An 18,963-nucleotide genomic window follows, 5' to 3' on the forward strand; every position below is an offset into this window, starting at 1 on the left:
GACAGCTGCAGTATCTAGAAAAAATGAAAATGATATTCCATGTTCATGGTATGGTAAAATTTATAGTGATAAAATATCCACTACATACAATTGTAATTATTAGATTCAAAACAATCTCTTTTAAAAGCTTGATAACATTCTTCATACAAATAAAAATATAAATAAAACCACCGTCAAAGCAATCTTGAGCAAAAGAACAAGGCAGAAGCACCACACTATCTAATTTCAAAATAAACTATCAAAGCCTTAGTAGCCCAAACAGCATGGTAGTTGGCATTAAAAATAGATACACAGACAAACAAAACAGAACAAGAAGCCAAGAAATAAAGCCATGTGTTGATGTTCAGTTTATTTTCAAGAAAGGAGGCTTGTGCTCAATGGAGCTAGAAAGGGCTACTTAGGGAGTGATGTGGGCAGACTGCTGCTCCACTTACAGAAGAATGAGAGCAGCCCTTGATGTTATACCACATACTAAAATCCACTCAAAATACCCTGAGTCCTCAAATATATGACCCAAAATTTTGGAACTACTTAAAGGAAGCATAGAGGAATAATTCCATGATGTTCATTTGGACAATTTCTTTTGGGAACATGAAACAACAAACAAGCATAAATGGACTGTAGGTAATAAAAAAAGTTTCTGTATAGCAAACATATATCATCTATATATAGATATACCAACTGAATAAAGACAACAGATAGAAGGTGAAAATGTATACAAAGTATGCAAAAGATGAACAGTAGTCAATTCAATAGCACAAAGTCAATAACCTGCTTAAAAAGGGGACAAAGGGCTTTGATAGCAATTTCTCAACAAAGAATACACATCGATAATCACCTATGTGTTAAAAATGTTCAGTATGAGTAATCATGAGAAAAATACAAAAATTTAAGTCAGGAGTAACATTGGACATCATGAAAAGGATAAAGATTACCAGCCTTGTTCTGACAAGAGTATTGGCTATTCTAAACTATCAGGTGACCCATTTCCCCCACTGGCCTGAAAGCTACATAACAGAAAGTTGGTGCTTCACTGTTCAATATGGTTAAAGCAATGCTTATGCCATTAAAAGTTAGAAGAAAAAATTTTAAGGAATTCGATGAGTAAAAACTACTAGAAGTCAAGGGGAAAGCCTTTTTGATTATTTTGGTTTTCAAGACAGGACCTCACTCTAAGAAAGACTGGCCTCAACTCATAATAATCCTCCTGCTTTGGCCTCCTGAATGCCAGCACTACAGGTGTTAGCCACTATGTCAAGCTCAGGAGGAAATTTAAATAGTAAGCTTTGAATGCTATCTTACCTTCAAAACAGCTGACAGAACTTATTCCGCCTTCATAACAGACACTATATTACTTTGCACTCGCTACATTATTTATCACAATTTTTATGTGTGGTGCTGAGAAGCAAACCCTAGACTTTATGCATATTAAGAAAGCATTCTCCAGTGAGCTACATTTTCAAGCCAGACTTGTACTAACTAAATTACTCCAAAATGTTTTTCTTTAAGATTGTCTGACAGTGTTTTGTTTTGTTTCGTTGGCTACATATTTCTGTTCTAAGTTCAGAATATCAAATTCAGGATCTCTTTTTAGCTTTCTCAAAATACTACTCAGTTTCTAGCTAACTTTTGGTAATGCCTCTCAATCCAAACATTTGTCACAGTGCTGCACGTTATCGTGGTAATTACATATATTTCCAACCAAATGTCAAATATGGCATAAGACCAGGTCTTTTAAGACTTGTCTGACAAGACCACTAAGAAGAGAAATAGGAGAAGAAATCTCAAAAGGGTCTATAAAAATAGAACCACATCTGAAAAATAAAAGGCAATATAGAGAGTTGCTACGCATAAGACTTGTCAAAACCAAAATTTAACTATATAAATTGTTTTTTTAAGAATAAAATGCACAATCTTGCCACTAGAGGTGTTGCAGGTGTGGCTGCTGTGTCCTAAGTGTGTCAGTAGGTGGCAGAGAGGAGAGAGGCTATGTTCAGTGCTCTGACCTGTGAACATCTAAATGATTGGTAGTAATCATTTAGTAATCTCTCCCTGAAAAAAAGCAAGCCTGAGATAACCACCAGTTCAGCACTGCTGCGCAGGCCCAGATCAGCCCCCTGAGTAGACAACAAATGGGGACAGATGAACCCTCCTTTGGTCCCTGGCAGAAGCAAGAGAGACTAGAAGAATCCAACCTGAGACTTTAGCCTGGGCTGAAGTAAGCCCAAATGACCTCCCAGGCTCCCTGGTTCCCTGAATTGGGCAAACCTGCCTGGACAAGGAGCAAGCCCATGTCCTACACCATGGGGCCTGGACAAGGAGCTAGCCTGAGATAAACACCAGTCCAACCTAATGCACAGGCAGAGCACAGCACTCCTGAGATGACCTCAGACACTCAGAGACCCTGGACACCACTAAGAGGAGCAAGTAAGTGGTGGAGAAATGCAAGAGGAAGAGAAACAGAAGGATGTGCACACAACGAAGAGAGGCAAACTAGAGACTCAAAAGCAGTGAGGAATAGCTTGGTGCAAGTAGCCTGTGATGCCACCTGAGGCCATGGTGAGGTCCTGCTCTATGCTGTCACCACGGGCCACTTCTGGGTCATGTTCCTGTAGCAGCAGCAGTCTGTTACCACCAAAGGCCAGGCATACATGCCGGGTCTGGGCTGCTACCCAGGGACATTGATGTCTGAGGGCTGTGCAGAACTGACCCCACCCTTACCTAGGCATTGTGGGAGAGCTGGCCTTCGGGGTGTGAGAGCTGACCCTGCCCTACACAGCTGCAGTATTCAGGAAACCAAACCCCACACATCACCCAGGAAGCACAGGAGATCCCACCCTAAGTAAGGAAGTTGAGGGTTAGCCAGCCCCAAGGGTATAGCATGGGGGACCTATCCCTGTCCCTCACCAGCTGCAGCACTTGGGAGAGTAGGCGCTGCATCCCACCTGGGCAGCACAATAGAGCTGGCCCTAGTAGTTGGGTGTGGGTGAGAGGGCATGAGCATGGGAGAGTTGGCCCCACTACTTGTTTGTCCTTTGGTGACATGGGTGAGAGATGCCCTTGCCACCTAAGGCATGAAGGAAAGCTGGCTTATTCCCTTACCTACTAAAGCACTGAGGAAAGTGGGCCCTGCACCTCACGTGGGTAACATAGTATAGCTGGCCCTAAATATAGGGGTTGCAGGTAAGCCGGCCCCAAGAATGTGAGTATGGAGAGCTGGCCCCACAACTTGTCTACCCTGCTACAATGTGTGCAAGGGAGAGATGTCCTACCCCACCCTTGCCTTTTGCCACCTATGGCAGGCAAAAGACCTGGCCCCGAGGTCAGGAGAGCAGGAGAGCCGACCCAGCCCCTCACCTGCTTTGACACTCAGCACAGAGTGAACCATAACACCTTGCCTGGGCAACACAGTAGAGCTGGCCCTAGACATGGGAGTTGAAGGTGAGCAAGCCCAAGGGCATGAGCATGAGAGAGCTGGCTGTGTTCTTGTCAGCTAGCTGTGCAGTGACATGAGCAAGAAAAGAGATGCCCTCCTCCCCTCTCTTGTTCCTCACTACCTACTGGGAGGCAGGAGAGTAGGCCCCAGGGACATGAGAGTGGGAACACTGGCCCCATCCCTCATGGGCTGCAACGCTTAGGAGAACGGGTGCTGCACCTTGCATGGACAGCATAGTAGAGCTGGCCCTGATAGTGTGGGTGTGGATGAGCCAGCCCTGAGGGCACGAGAATGGCAGAGTTGGCACTGCCACTTGCTGGTTATAGCACTGGATGGACCAGCTGGAGCAGGGCAGAAAAGCTCACCCTGGTGGTGTGGGTGGTAGAGAGCTGGTGGGCAGAACAACTCAGATGTCTCTCAGGCCCAGATCCAGGGCTATGAATTAACCCACCCCAACATCAACCGCATGGATGAATGGCTGGAGTATGTAAAGGGATGGGTCCTGCGGATCCTAAACTACAGGCTCTCCATGACACAGGGCAACAACAGAATATTCAAGAGGAGTCACAGTGAGGTTCCTATATTTATAATGTAGCAGAAGCCAGAGGCCTCGAAGCAGACCATCGCAATGAACATTAGCCAGCAAAGAAGTGTAGACAAAAGGGCAGTGTAGACAAAAGTATGCACACTAGGACATACTATGTAGGACACACTGTGACATACTGCAGCTTCCACAAGGAGATTTTTTTCCTCTCCATTGGGGGAGGGAGTTTACAAAGATGGAGTGTGGGTGTGAGGGGAGGGGGAATGAGTGACATTGGGGTATGTGATGTGAAATTTACAAAGAACCAATAAAAAAGTTTTTTTTTTTTAATAAAATGCATGCTAGCCAAAGCAAACCTCTTTTGGAGGCCAAGTCTAATGTCAAATATCTAAATATTGTATATGAAATTTGTAAAAGAACATAATTATTATTTAGACATGACTGTTGGTATAATGTTCTTTTGAAATGTATACACCTTACCGTTGTTCATTCAAATATTGATTCCCCCCCCAACATACACCACTCTCTAGTTTCAATCTGGACATTGCATTGTGCTACATAGGCTAAGCATCCTGTCTCAACTTGGTGTAAACTTCAAATAAAGCAACTAGACACAATGTTGAGCAGGAAAAGGAAGTAGGCAGAAGAGGGGAGGAGCCAGAAGACAGGAAAGAGGGGAGGAGCCAGAGGTCAGGAATGAGTGGGAGGAGAAGGGGCAAGAGGAGCTAGGAGTGCGAGCTGGAGGAGAAATCTTGGAAGATAGGCTGGAACTAAGATATCACTAAAAGCAAGTATAATGTGGGAAATCTAAATGTTAGGAAACTATGAGGGCTTGGAGGTTTAGGATGGAGTAACTATTGCCCAGCATTGTGTTCTAGGTTAACTAAATAAACCCAGTCTCTGTGTGGTGATTTGGGTATACAGCTGTTTAAGACTAACAGCAGGATTACCAGAAGATATATAAATAGTAAATATTAATCACCGCATACAACACATGACCTTTTATTCTTTTAAAACCTTAAAAGCTTAAAAAGCAACAGATTTTTATAAATATAAAAAAACTGACATTACTTACTCAATTTTAACTATGTTCATAAAGATCAATGAATAAAAGCATTGATGGAAGCATGTACTTACTATGCACTCATCCCAGAGGGCCCCAAGTTAAATCACCAAATCTTATTGGAATGTCTCAGAGTAACTGCATTAATATAATATTAAATGAAGAATAAGGTTCCGAATCACAAAAAAAGGAAACCAGAGTATTAAAGAGAGTTTGACCAAAGACCCATACCTGATCCTGACTATGGGAAGAGCACAGTACAGATAATATTAGTCTACCATTAATCAAGTCTCTCTCATGAAGACAGAAGCAGAATTCTTGTCTTAGTTGATCCAACACCGTGCTTATTTTCATTAAATTTGACAATAGGGAATATGGCATGAAATATCAACTACTTTCAAAATATGAGTAAAATATTCTTCTGTTTATTGAATTTTCTAAACTTTATTCAATTCATTGACAGTTTTATATGTATGTTCTTATTAGCATCATCCCCACCATCTCTAATCTCCTCCTACCCCTCTTACCCACATCCCTTCCCTAAGAGTTCCTTTCCTACATTCATGATTTTTGTCTTCTTTTGTAGCCCACTGAGTTCAACCAGGGCCATCGGTGAGACCATGGGTTTGAAAATATCAATTGGAACATTATGGGTCCATCAATAGATAAACAACTGAATACCTAACACCCAGAATCTATTAGTAGCCAATAGTTCAACAGGAAGATTGAGCCACACGGGACTCTCCCAGATCTATCAGTGCCACGCTCAGTTTCAGGACAGTCCATTGCAAGTATCTGGTGCTGCTAAGAAATAATGATTGCATCAGCTGTATCATGCCCAGAAGACAGTATTTTTAATAATTTAAAATAAAAAATAGGGCAAGCAAGATGGTTCAGTAGGTAGGGGCATCTGCCATTTTACCTGACAACCTGCGTTCAGTTCCTGGGCCCTATATTATAGATGCACAGAATGGATTCCTGCAAGGGGTTATCTGACATGTGGACACACACACACACACACACACACACAAATAGATAAATAAATGGAATGAAAAATTTAGGTAATAATTCAGTCTCTATGGTGGTATAATGTTCGTGTGGAATATATACAATTTACCCTTGTTCATTCAAATGTTGATTTCTCTACCCCACTATCTGGTTTTAATCTGGACATTGCATTGTGATGTTTATTCTAAGCATCACCTGTCTCAAGTTTGTGCAAACATGCCACCATTTGTTCTCTGTATTTTCAATAAAACAACCAGCTAGTGCTGAGCAATGGAGAGAATAGGGTGGGACATCCTGGTCCAGAGGGGAGGAGAAGGAAGTTAGCGGGAGGAGTTGGAGAGGAGAGATCGGCAGGAGAGGACTTGGAACCACTAGAAGAGATGAACCAGACCTAAGATATGACTAAAAGCAACTATAATATTGGAAATTCTGAATGAGAGGAAGTTATGCAGGCTTGGAAGTTTAGGATGGAGTAACTATTGCCCAATATTGTGCTTTAAGTTAATTAAATAAATCCTAGTCTCTGTGTGTTGGTTTGGATATACAGCTGGGTTAGGAAAAACCTCTGTTTAACTAAAAGATAAATCAATAATAAATATTGTTAATCTACAGCATCTATAGAAAATTTACTTAAGCCAAATTATAAAATGGCCCCTGAAACTTCCAACATTCTCTAATTTATACAGAGATTATTTCACCTTGACTACATTTACACACATTAGGTTGGTTAAGCAATCTCAAGGGACAGAAGTTAGGCAGCAAGACAAGAAAGATGGTGATAGAAACACTATTAACTTTACTGAATTTAATTGTGATATAACTTTTTAATTTTTTGGTTTTGTTCTGTTTGTTTTGAAAGAGAGAGAACATAAAATTGGGTGGGTAAGAGGTGAGAAGGATCTAGAAGGAGTTGGGAGAGAAAAAATCATCAAAATATATTGTATAAAAAATTATATTAATAACTCTTTCAAATTGTGGGGCACTTAAATTTTCTATGAGTAACTCTAGTCAGTGTTTTTCTTAGTGTTCCAGTTGTCATTTGGAACATCTGTAATCCTAGCACATGGGAAACAGGAGCAGTAAGATCAGGTGATCATGAGCATCCTCAGCTGCATAAAAAATTCAAGACCAGCCTGGGCTACAGATGACCTTTTCTCAAAAAAAAAATTTAATTTTAAAGCATTTATTAACTAATATGATTTGTTACATGAAAAAAGTCCAGTATCTCAACTGAACGGGTAAAAGGAAAATCTACTACATAACAAGGAAAATATAAGCTCAGAGGAAGAATAAAAAATGTTTTACAATATAAATTATTTAGTATTCCACAAGTACCTTCATAATATACTGCCTAGCCTGACTGTAAACCCACACCATAGGCCATCAATCCTTAGTAGCAGCACAGTTTCTTGGTCTAAGTCAACAATGATAAGTAAATGCATTTCTGATTTGTTTGGGATGCCTGGATTATATTCCCTTGTTTGGAGAATGTTAGATACTAGATGAGATAGTTTTGATTTATGAGTGAAAAATCCCTAGGACAATCAATGACTTTCAAAGTTACTGCAATTGGTTTTAGCTAATTCGGCCTGCTTCAACAAAAACCCTGTATTGTCAAGTGCAGCCTTAGCATATGGAAAAACATGTACAATCCCACACATGAAACCTAAACCTTTACCTTAGCAAATTCCTTATAACCGCTGGAACCTTGGTCTAGAAATCAAATGAGCCTCTTGAAATCAGAACTGTTTGACATGAGCTTGCTTTTGAACTTTGTGGCACAACCTTGGGAGAGCCTTGCCTCGGACTCAGAACCCTGCACCACATGAGACAGGCTCAGAAGTTTGGCGTGAATGAAGGCAACACAATCTAAAATGCTGTGTAGTGGACACTGTCAGTTCCTGAGGAAATACTCAGAACTGAATTTTTACACATTAAACAGTGACGCACTGAAGTAATAACATCAACAAAATTTCAAAGTCATAAGATCACAAAAGACACCCAAGTAATAAAAAGCATGGCGTGTGCTCTTGAATGCAATTCGTCAATTTAAAAGTAGTCTATGCAAGTTTCTATAAGTAACAGTAACAAAATCACAGATGCAGTACTATTTTGAATGCTATGTTATTTTTCATATCTCTCAGCAATATAGTCAGAATTTCACTTTATTGTTGCATTATTTTTACTGTATCTTAGTCAAACTAAATGTCATAATAACAGATCAAAGCAAATCAAACAGTTTCTAAACTTTTTCTTGTAGATGGCATATACTATGCTTCTTCTCTGTGGCATGCCCAGAACTTTGTCATCATGAGTCAGACTGAGTGCCTAAATCCAAGCAGCAAAAACACTCATATTTTAATAACCACTATTTAAGAAGATAAATAAGTTAAACAGAATTCAAAATCATGATTTCCAGGATATGTCATTACTCCATGTTTACTGTTTTCTTGCCAGCTATCATGCATTGATAAAATGTGAGAGTCCCTGTGAGTCCTCTGGACCCATATACCCATATTCTCTAAAAATGTAATGGCCCCTCTTATAGCTACTGGAGCAAAAATGCTGCACTACAGTGTTAGCATCAAGGAGTTTTGCTGCCTTTGTTACTACCTGCCTGAAGAATGGACCATCAAACAGGCAGCCTGACCACAGCTCAGTTCAGACTGCTGTCAGAATTCAAGTGAAAATAGCTTCAGCAAAGGTTATTTTAAAAACATTAGCATAGTGTTCAACTTCCTGAGTTTTCCGTTACCAATGAAATGTAATATGTATTGTTATGAATATGTTTAACATATTTAAACATGGTGGTGTGGTGGGTGACTACAAGTAAATAGTACCTTCTGGTCACAGCATGGCAGCCACACAGATGAATGCACAGAGCTTCTACCAGGATGTTCAAAAACTGTGCAAGCCTGAGGCAAGCAAAGAGAAGTTGACAACCAATTCCACCCTATCCCTAGAGGTATTGGCAAATGTTAGCTGCTGAGAGACAGAAACACAGTTTTCTCTAAGAGTGTCACCCTGGTATGTCAACTGCTGTCCAGCAGAATAGCACAAACCCAAGAATATTTAAGCAGCTCAAGTCAGTCTTACAATATATATATATATATATATATATATGTATATATATATATATTTTTTTTTTTTAATGACACAAAGTTGGGTGAGTAGGGAAGGGGAATAAACTATGAAAGTAGAGGGAGAGGTCAAATATCATCAAAACATATTATATGAAACTTAAATATCAGTCAATTAGATAAACAGTTCTCACTTGAGAAAACAATCTTATATATCAATGATACCATCAAAGTTATGCTAAAATATGTTTACTTATGCAGTCACATACATCAAGCATATATGCTTCCATATGCACACATAGAAATTATTAATTCTACATTTTTCAAAAAATATATTTATTTACAATTAAGAATTTGAGGAGTTAAATATTTAATTGATTTCTAACCATTCAGGCTACGACATGTAAATGCTTAACAATGACAAAATAGCCCAATCCCCTGTCTGCCTGGTCTCCTCCCAGCAAACCCAACTGCAGCGAGCTGCACCCTGTCCCCTGTATGACCCATCTTCCAGCCCAAAACTCTGCCTTCATTCCTGGAGGCCTGCTGAACCAGAGACAACCAGGTCAGACCCCACCCCTAATCACCTGCTTGCCAAGTCCCCCTAAAGCACACACAATAGTGTTAAACTGTTCTTGCTCCACTGGGTTCCATGTTCTGGCCAACAACTCAGCCTGCATGCCAGGACTGGGAACAACCAGATGGCTAAAAGCCATGATAGGAATATAATCAACAAGAGCCAGAGCAATATGGCACCACTACAGCCCAACTATCCTACAACAACAAGCCCTAGTTATTCTAACACATCTGAAGCACAAGAAAATAATCTTATATCTAATCAAAAGAAGATGATAGCAGCTTTTAAAGATGAAATGAATAAATCCTTTAAATAAATACAGGAAAATACAATCAAACAGGTAAAGTAAATGAATAAAACAGTTCAATAGCTGAAAAAGAAAATAGAAGCAAAAGAAAACACAAACTCAGGGAATCCTGAACACAAACTAGGAAAGCCTAATTGGGAAGAAAGAAACTATCGACAGAAGCATCACCAAAATAATAAAAGAGATGTAAGAAAGAATCTCAGGTGTAGAAGATAAGACAGAAGAAATCAATACATCAGTCAAGGAAAATTTAAATCTAAAAAGTTTCTGACACAAAACATCCAGGAACTCTAGAACATTATGAAAATATGAAAGCTAAGAATTATAGGAATAGAAGACAAAGAAGATTCGAGCTCAAAGGCACAGGAAGTATTTTCAACATAATCATAAAAGAAAATTTCTCTAACCTATAAAAAAGATGCTCATAAATATAGAAGAAGCATACAAAACACCAAGCAGATTAGACCAAAATAGAAAAAGCTCCCAACACATAATAATCAAAACATTAAATGTACACAACAAAGAATATTAAAAGGCCTCAAGGGGAAAAGGCCAAGTAACATATAAAAGCAAACCTATTAGAGCTGGGCATGGTGGGACACACCTTCAGTCCCAACATTCAGGGAGGCAGAGGCAGGCAGGTCGAGCCAGCCTGGTCTACAAGGCATGCTCAGGAGTCTAGGACAGCCAAGGCTACACAGAGAAATCCTGTCTCAAACCACCCCCACACCACACGTACACACAGAGAGAGAAGGGCCTGAGCAGATGTTTTGCAGACTCTAAGAGACCATAGATATCAGCCCAAACTTGCATGCATAGCATAAATGGGGAAAACAAGATATTCCATGACAAAACCAAATTTAAAAAGTAACTATCTACAAATCCAGCCCAGCAAAAAATACTAGTAGGAAAACACCAACCTGAAGAGGTTAACATCTAAGAAAGCATACGAAATAAATAATTCCAGCAAAACCAAAAGAAGCAAAGGATGAACACACATACACCACCACCACCACCACCACAACAACAACAACAACAATAACCACCACCACCACCACTACCCACCATCATCAAGATAACAATAATGAACAATCATTGGTCATTAATATCTCTCAACATCAATGGACCCAATTCCTCAATGAAAAGACACAGGTAAACAGAATGGATGTGAAAATAGAATCCATCATTCTGCTGCTTACCAGAAACAAATGTCAGCAACAAAGATAGACATTATCTCAGAAATAAGATTTCAAAATAGATTTTCCAAGCAAATGGGCTGAAGAAGCAAACTGGAATAGCTACTCTATTATCTAATAAAATAGACTTCCAACAAAAAATAATCAAAAGAGATGGGGAAGGTCACTGCAGACTGATCAAGGAAAAGTCCACCAACATGTTATCTCAATTCTGAATATCAATGCCTCAAGCACAAGGGTACCTACTTGCCTACAAGAAGCATTACTAAATCTTAAATCACACATCAAACCCCACACATTAATAATGGAATATCAACACCCCACTCTCACCAATGTCATCCAGACAGAAGCTAAACAGAGAAATAATGAAACTTACAAATATTAAGAATTAAATGGACCTAATAGATTATCTACAGAATGTTTCACCCAAACACAAAAGAATATAGCTTCTTCTCAGAACCTCATGGACCCTTCTCTAAAATCGACCACATACTTGATCATAAAGCAAAAGCAAAAAAAAAAAAAAAAAAAAAAAAAACCATGAAATAACCCCCTGTATTTTATCAAATCACCGTAGACTAAAGGTGTGCTTTAACAACAACAGAAAACCTACAAATTCATGAAAACTAGAAAAAATCTCTACCCAATAACCACTGGGTAAAGGAAGAAATAAAGAAAGCAATTAGAAACTTTTTACGGCTCAATTAAAATGAATGCAAAACGTACCCAAACCTATGGGACACAATAAAAGCTGTGCTAAGAGAAAAGTTTGTTTCACTAACTGACATCATGAAGAACCTGCAGAGATCTCATACTAGCAACTTAAAAGCACACCTGAAAGCTCTAGAACAAAAAGAAGCAAACACACCCAAGAGGGCTAGATGGCAGATAATAAACAAACTCAGCTGAAATCAATAAATTAGAAACAATGACAACAATGAAAAGAATCAAAAGAACCAAAAGTTGGTTCTTTGAGAAGATCAACAAGAAAGACAAACCCATACTAAGCCAAACTACTACAAAGCAGAGAGAGAATATCCAATTTACCAAAATCAAAATGAAAAGGAGGATATAACAATAGACACTGAGGAAATCAAAAGAATCATTAGGTCTTACTTCAAAAGCCTGAACTCCACAAAATTAGAAAGTCTAAACAAAATGGTCAATATTTTTATATATACTACTTAGCAAAGTTAAATCAAGGCCAGGTAACCAATTTAAATAGACCTATAACCCCTAAATAGAAGCAATCATTAAAAATCCTTCAACCAAAAAAAGCCCAGGGCCAAATGATTTTAGTGCAGAATTCTAGCAGACTTTGACAGAAGAGCTAATGCCAATACTCTTCAAACTATTCCACAAAATAGAAACAGAAGGAACACTGCCAAACTCATTCTGGGGTTACAGTCACCTTGATACCTAAACCATAAAAACACTGTTATTAACAAAAAAAGACTCTCAGACAGATTTCCCTTATGAACAGTGATGCAAAAATACTCATTAAATACTCTCAAAACAAAACCAAGAATACAGCAAAAGCATCATCCATCATGATCAAGTAGACCTCATCCCAGAGATGAAGGGATAGTTTAACATATGAAAATACATCAATGTAACACACATATAAACAAACTAAAAGAAAAAAAAACCCACATGATTATCTTAATAGATGCTGAAAAACATTTGACAAAATCCAACAATCTTTCATGATAAAAGCATTGGAAAGATCAGGGATAAAAAGTGCATACCAGGGGCGGGGCAAGATGGTGGCGCCAGGAGAACACTGCATCTGAGGAGCAGGACATTTTCCATACAGCGATCAAGAGATGGAACTCTGGGCCCTAAAACCACAGTGATCGTGTTTTCCAGGTGAGAGGAAACCCCACAGTGTGGGAATCAGTGGGGTCCACTCTCAGGACACCCAACCAGAACCCGGAAGAGGTCCTGGGTCACACAGGCACTGGGTCACCAGACCACAGCAATATGCCTGCATGTCCTTATCACCTTCCCAGGCTGAACTGTGGGCACAAAAACAACAGAGACTGGGAGTCCCAGTCCTGAGAAAAACCCACAGCGAAGGAAGGAAACAAGACTGACCTCAGGTCACGCAGTCTTTCCCTGGAAACAGTCGGGCAGAATGGCGGTTGCATGCTACTAGCACTGAACTGGACTCCAGCTGCAAGCACAGAGACTTGCTGCGTGACCAACTCTCAGTCACAGACAGAACTAGGCATCAGAGACTAGGAGTCCCTGTCGAGAGAAAACCCCACAGGGAAGGAAGCAAATGGGGACTGAATTAGGTCATCCAGTATATCCCTGGAAAAGGTCCCAGAGACCGGTGAACATGCGCACTGCCAGCCCAGAGAACTGCTGTGCACCAACTATCCATCACAGACAGAACTGTGCACACCAGAACACCAGAGACTGGGAAACCTGTCGGGAGAAAACCCCACAGGGAAGGAAGGAAACGGGGAAGGACTTAGGCCACCCAGTATATCTCTGGAAAAGGTCCCATTATTCACTGCAGAACTTCTATGGAACAGAATGAGGCATACATTATTTATTTTGCATGAAATGAAGTGGTAAAAAGGAGAAAAGGAAGGCACTTTAGAATGAAATGCAAAGACCAGAGGTAGAGAGGTAGAGAGACAAATGAGGAAGGAGAGAACAATCAGAAATTTCAAGGGGTGTGTGTATGTAAATGCATATGGCATGTTTAACAAGGGTAATACATGGATTAGCTAAAGCTGATGTAAAGGTTTGACCTACTTGAACCTGTAACTACTGTCACTGTTAGCAAATCTCAAATATCATATTAAAATTTTTAATTTTATTTAAAAAAAAAGATCCTGCAGACCATTCGTCTGCCAACCCACGGACCTGCTGTACACCAACCAGCCTGCTGCTCCCATGACAGCAGTACTCACCTGCCAATGATTTCTGCTTGGGTACTGCCACACAGACCTCCAACCTCAGACCTACAGAAGTCTGAGATCCCTGAGATCAACCCCCAGATACTGCTCCAAGGGGCAACCAGTTATCCGTAACAACACTGACCAAAACATGCGGCACCCAGGTTACAGCAGCAACTCACTAAATTTACAGCAAGAAACCCAAAAGCAGAGCAGCTGTCTCCATGACTTCTCAGGGTAAGAGGAGAGCCCTCTTGACTAAAAAGGACCACAGTTACCACTCAGGTCTGTACATCTGAGGTGAGCTGTGGCAACTCCTGAAAAACACTGACCATTCAGTGACCATACCCAAAAAGCTGAGGAGCCATCCTTCAGGAAAAAAAAACATCTTCCTGTCAAGGGGATTCTCCCCACCACAGGATTCCAGGAACTACCAGAAACTCAACACCCAACACCTAAGATAGCACAATGGGTACAGGCCAGCATAAAAGCCCAAACAACAAAAGACATGGCATCTCCATGAACCCAATTATCAAGGGGCAAGTAGCCCTGGACACCCCAGCATAACTGAAATTCAAGATGACCTAACATCTATGCTCATGAAGAGGATAACAGAGCAAACAAATAAAATACATGAGGAAATAGAGGAAGATAAAGTCAAACAGATTATGGACATCCATAAAAAAATAGAGGAAGATAAAGTCAAACAGATTATGGACATCCGTAAAGAAATAGAGGAAGATAAAGAAAAACAGATTATGGCCATCCATAAAGAAATACAGGAAGTTGCAGCCAAACAGTTTGTTGCCTTTAGAGAAGAAATACTTAAATCACTGAAAGAAATAAGAGAAGCAGAGGATTATTCAAACAAACAGCTGAAGGAATTGAAGGAAAAACAGGAAAATATGGTCAGACAGGTGAAGAAACTCAACAAAACGTCTGAAGATCTGAAAATAGAATTGGAAAAATTAAAGAAAACACAAATGGAGGAAATTGTGGAGAGAAAGAACTTAGGGAAGAAAACAGGAACTACAGAGGTAAGCATAACCAATAGACTACAAGAGATGGAAGAAAGAATCTCAGGTGTGGAAGATACAATGGAAGAAATAGATGTATCTGTCAAAGAAAATGTAAAATCTAAAAAATTCCTGACACAGACTGTCCAAGAAATTCAAGAAAACAAAATCATTAAAGAAAATTTTCCCAACTTAAAGAAGAGGCCAATAAGAATACAAGAGGCCTACAGAACACCCAATAAATTAGACCAGAAAAGAAAATCCTCCCACTACATAATAATCAAAACAGTAATTATACAGAACAAAGAAAATATACTAAAAGCTGCAAGGAAAAAAGGCCAACTAACATAGAATGGCAAACCCATCAGAATCACACCTGACTTCTCAACAGAGACTATAAAAGCCAGAAGGACCTGGACAGATATCATGCAGACCCTAAGAGAATACAGATGTCAGCCCAGGCTATTATACCCAGAAAAACTTTCAGTCCTCATAGACGGAGAAAACAAGATATTCAATGACAAAAACAAATTTCAACGATGCCTGCACACAGATCCAGCATTACAGAAGACACTAGAAGGAAGAATGCAACCCAAGAAAACTAGCTACTTTCAAAAAAACACAGGAAATAAGTAACCTCACTACAGTAAAACAAAAACCAACCAATCACACAACCTTATGACCACACCTAACATCAAAATCAAAGGATCTAACAGCCATCATGAATCTCTCTGAACATCAATGGACTCAATTCTCCAATAAAAAGACACAGACTAACAAAATGGATGGGTAAACAAGACCCAGCAATCTGTTGCATAAAAGAAACACACCTAAGACACAAAGATAGACATTACCTGAGGGTAAAGAGCTGGAAGACGGCTTTCCAAGCAAATGGACCCAAGAAGCAAGCAGGAGTAACCATTCTAATATGGTTTCAACCAAACAGACTTTCAACCAAAATTAAACAATAGAGATGGGGAAAGACACTTCATACTCATCAAGGGAAAATTCCACCAGGAAGACATCACAATCCTGAACATCTATGCCCCAAATACAAGGGCACTCACATTGGTAAAAGAAACATTGATAAAACTTAAACCACACATAGATCCCCACACAGTAATAGTGGGAGACTTTAACACCCCACTCTCAACAAAAGACAGGTCAACAAAACAGAAATTAAACAAAGAAACAATGTCTCTGACAGAGATCATGAATCAAATGGACCTAACAAGACATTTACAGAACCTTAACCCCAAACACATAAGAATTTACCTTCTTCTCAGAACCTCATGGAACCTTCTCCGAAATAGACCACATAGTTGGTCACAAAGCGAGACTCAACAGATACAAGATGATTGAAATAATCCCTTGTATCCTACCTGATCACCATGGAATAAACTTGGATTTCAACAACAAAAGAAATAGCAAAAAGCCTGCACATACATGGAAACTGAACAACTTGGTACTAAATGACAGCTGGGTCAGGGAAGAAATAAAGAAAGAAATTAGTCTTCCTAGAAGTCAATGAAAATGAAGGCAAAACATACCCAAACATGTGGGACACAATGAAAGCAGTGCTAAGAGGAAAGTTCATAGCACTAAGTGCCTTCAAGAAGAATTTCGAGACATCTCATGCAAGCAAATTAATGGCTCACCTAGATGGCTGAAAATAATCAAACTTAGGACTGAAATCAATAAATTGGAAAAAATAAAACAATTCAAAGAATCAATGAAACCAAGAACTGCGTCTTTGAGAAAATCAAGAAGATAGACAAACCCTTAGCCAAGCTAACTAAAAGGCAAATAGACACCACCCAAACAAAATCAGAAATGAAAAGGGGGACATAACTACAGACACTGAGGAAAGCCAAACAATCATTAGGACTTACTATAAAAGTCTATAAGCCACACTATTTGAAAATCTAAATGGACAATTTTCTTGATAGATTCCACTAACCAAAGCTGAATCAAGACCAGGTAAATCAATTAAATAGTCCCATATCCCCGAAGCAAATACTAGCAGTCATCAAAATCTCCCATCCAAGTAAAGCCCAGAACTAGATGGTTTCAGTGCAGAATTCTACAAGACCTTCAAAGAAGAACTAACTCCAGTTCTCTTCAACTATTCCACAAAATAGAAACAGAAGGAACAGTACCAAATTCATTCTATGAAGCCACAGTCACCTTGGTACCTAAACTTCACAAAAACCCAAAAAGAAAGAGAATTTCAGGCCAATCTCCTTTATGAACATTGATGCAAAAATACTCAACAAAATACTGGCAAACCGAATACAAGAACACATCAAAGATATCATCTACTATGACCAAGTAGGCTTCATCCAGGGATGCAGCGGTGGTTCAATATACAAAAATCCATCAATGTGATCCACGATATTAAGAAACTGGAAGAAAAAAAAACACATGATAATCTCCTCAGATGCTGAAAAAGCATTTGACAAAATCCAACACCCACTCATGTTTAAAGTCTTGGAGAGATCAGGGATACAAGGCACATATCTAAACATAGTAAAGGCAATATACAGCAAGCCTATAGCCAACATCAAACTAAATGGAGAGAAACTTAAAGCAGTCTCACTGAGATCAGGGACAAGGCAAGGCTGCCCACTTTCTCTAACTATCTCTTCAACGTAGTTCTGGAAGTCCTTGCTAGAGTAATAAGACAATTGAAGAAGATGAAGGTAATACAAAAGGGAAAGGAAGAAGTCAAAGTATCACTGTTTGCAGATGATATGATAGTATAACTGAATGACCCCAAAAATTCTACCAGGGAACTCCTACAGCTGATAAACACCTTCAACAAAGTGGCTGGATACAAAATTAACTCAAAAAAATCAGTAACCCTCTTGTATACAAAAGACAAAAAAGCTGAGAAAGAAATTAGGGAAACAACACCCTTCACAATAGCCACAAAGGACATAAAGTACATTGGTGTAACCCTAACCCTAAGCAAGTCAAAGACTTGTATGAAAAAAAAATTCAAGTCTCTGAAGAAAGAATTAGAAGAGGATATCAGAAGATGGAAAGATCTCCCATGCTCATGGCTTGGCAAGATTAACATGGTAAAAATGGCAATCTTACCAAAAGCAATCTACAGATTCAATGCAATTCCCATAAAATTACCAACACAATTCTTTACAGACCTGGAGAGAAAAATTCTCAACTTCATATGAAATAACAAGAAGCCCAGAATTGCTAAAACAATACAATAAAAGATCTTCTGGAGGTATCTCCATCCCTGATCTTAAGCTATACTATAGAACAACAGTAATAAAAATTGCATGGTACTGGCAAAGAAATAGAATGGTGGATCAATGGAACCAAACAGAAGACCCAGAAATAAACCCACACACTTATGGACACCTGATCTTTGACAAAGATGCCAAAACCATACAATGGAAAAAAAGATAGCATCTTCAACAAATGGTGCTGGTCTAACTGGATGTTTACATGTAGAAAATGCAAATAGATCCATACTTATCACCCTTCACAAAACTAAAGTCCAAGTGGATCAAAGATCTCAACATAAAACCAGACACATTAAATCAGTTTGAAAAAAAAGTGGGGTATACCCTAGAACTCATTGGTACAGGAGAAAACTTCCTGAACAGAACACCAACAGCACAGGCTCTAAGAGAAACAATCAATAAATGGAACCTCATGAAACTGAAAAGCTTCTGTAAAGCAAAGGACACTGTTATCAAAACAAAACGACTGCCTACAGATTAGGAAAGAATCTTCACCAACCCATTATCTGTCAGAGGGCTAATACCCAGTATATATACAAAACTAAAGAAGCTGAA

At 39.3% G+C, this 18,963-nt stretch overlaps 1 protein-coding gene and 1 pseudogene across 2 annotated transcripts in view; one reads left to right on the top strand and one right to left on the bottom strand.

Annotated features, from left to right (window-relative positions):
- Stpg2 (sperm tail PG-rich repeat containing 2) overlaps positions 1-18,963 on the bottom strand; it is a 575,612-nt gene that overhangs the window by 374,625 nt on the left and 182,024 nt on the right. The gene's annotated exons all lie outside the window — the stretch shown is intronic.
- On the top strand, positions 1,915-2,039 carry LOC132646185 (small nucleolar RNA SNORA17; annotated as a pseudogene).

This window comes from Meriones unguiculatus, chromosome 10 (genome assembly GCF_030254825.1).
Source record: "Meriones unguiculatus strain TT.TT164.6M chromosome 10, Bangor_MerUng_6.1, whole genome shotgun sequence".
NCBI lineage: Eukaryota > Metazoa > Chordata > Mammalia > Rodentia > Muridae > Meriones > Meriones unguiculatus.